This window comes from Dioscorea cayenensis, chromosome 7, assembly GCF_009730915.1.
Source record: "Dioscorea cayenensis subsp. rotundata cultivar TDr96_F1 chromosome 7, TDr96_F1_v2_PseudoChromosome.rev07_lg8_w22 25.fasta, whole genome shotgun sequence".
Classification (NCBI taxonomy): Eukaryota; Viridiplantae; Streptophyta; class Magnoliopsida; order Dioscoreales; family Dioscoreaceae; genus Dioscorea; species Dioscorea cayenensis.
In genome coordinates this window covers 20,862,314-20,863,004 of record NC_052477.1, presented here as the reverse complement: position 1 = coordinate 20,863,004, position 691 = coordinate 20,862,314, and the positions used below count along the sequence as shown (strand labels likewise).

General features: G+C 44.7%; 1 non-coding gene across 1 annotated transcript; it reads right to left on the bottom strand.

The window, feature by feature from the left end:
- Nucleotides 1-227: 227 nt before the first annotated feature.
- Nucleotides 228-334, bottom strand: LOC120266179. Its single transcript, XR_005538022.1, has one exon. It is a non-coding gene; the product is annotated as a small nucleolar RNA R71 (small nucleolar RNA).
- Nucleotides 335-691: the final 357 nt, after the last annotated feature.

Here is a 691-nt window from a genome sequence, read left to right as displayed (position 1 = left end):
TAGCAAATGAAGATGCACATGACCATCTTTCCCGGTTCCTCCAAATTTGCTCTACATTCAAGATTAATGGGGTGTCCGATGATGCGATCCATTTGAGACTATTCCCATTCAGTTTGAGAGACGGAGCTTATCGTTGGCTTACATCATTGTCTTCGGGGAATATTAAAACATGGAAGGATATGGTTGAGATGTTCCTTGGGAGATATTTTCTGCCAAGCAAAGCGGCGAAGTTGAAGCAAGAAATTTCAGCCTTTAAACAAGTGGAGTCCGAAACATTGTTTGAAGCCTATGAGAGATTCAAGGATCTCCTTAGAAGGTGCCCCCACCATGGTTTTGCCTCGTGGATGCGAGTACAAATAATTTATAATGGGCTGAATTATGCTACTCGCCAACTCATTGATGCCGCAGCGGGTGGTTCCTTAGCAACAAGTATCCCGATGAGGCTGAGCAATTACTTGAGTCTATGGCAAGCAATGAATCACATTGGGCCTCAAGAGGATCTACACAAAAGACTACTGGGCTTTACGAAGTTAGTAGCAATGATGCCTAGGGCGCAAAGGTTGATGTGTTGACTCGGAAGCTTGATCTTCTCATGGGCAGTAGTTCGAGGTCAGAATCAATGATGAATTGTAGCACTTGTGGTGGTGGGGATGATGCAGTCCAATGTCCAATTGCTAGCTCCTCAATTGCG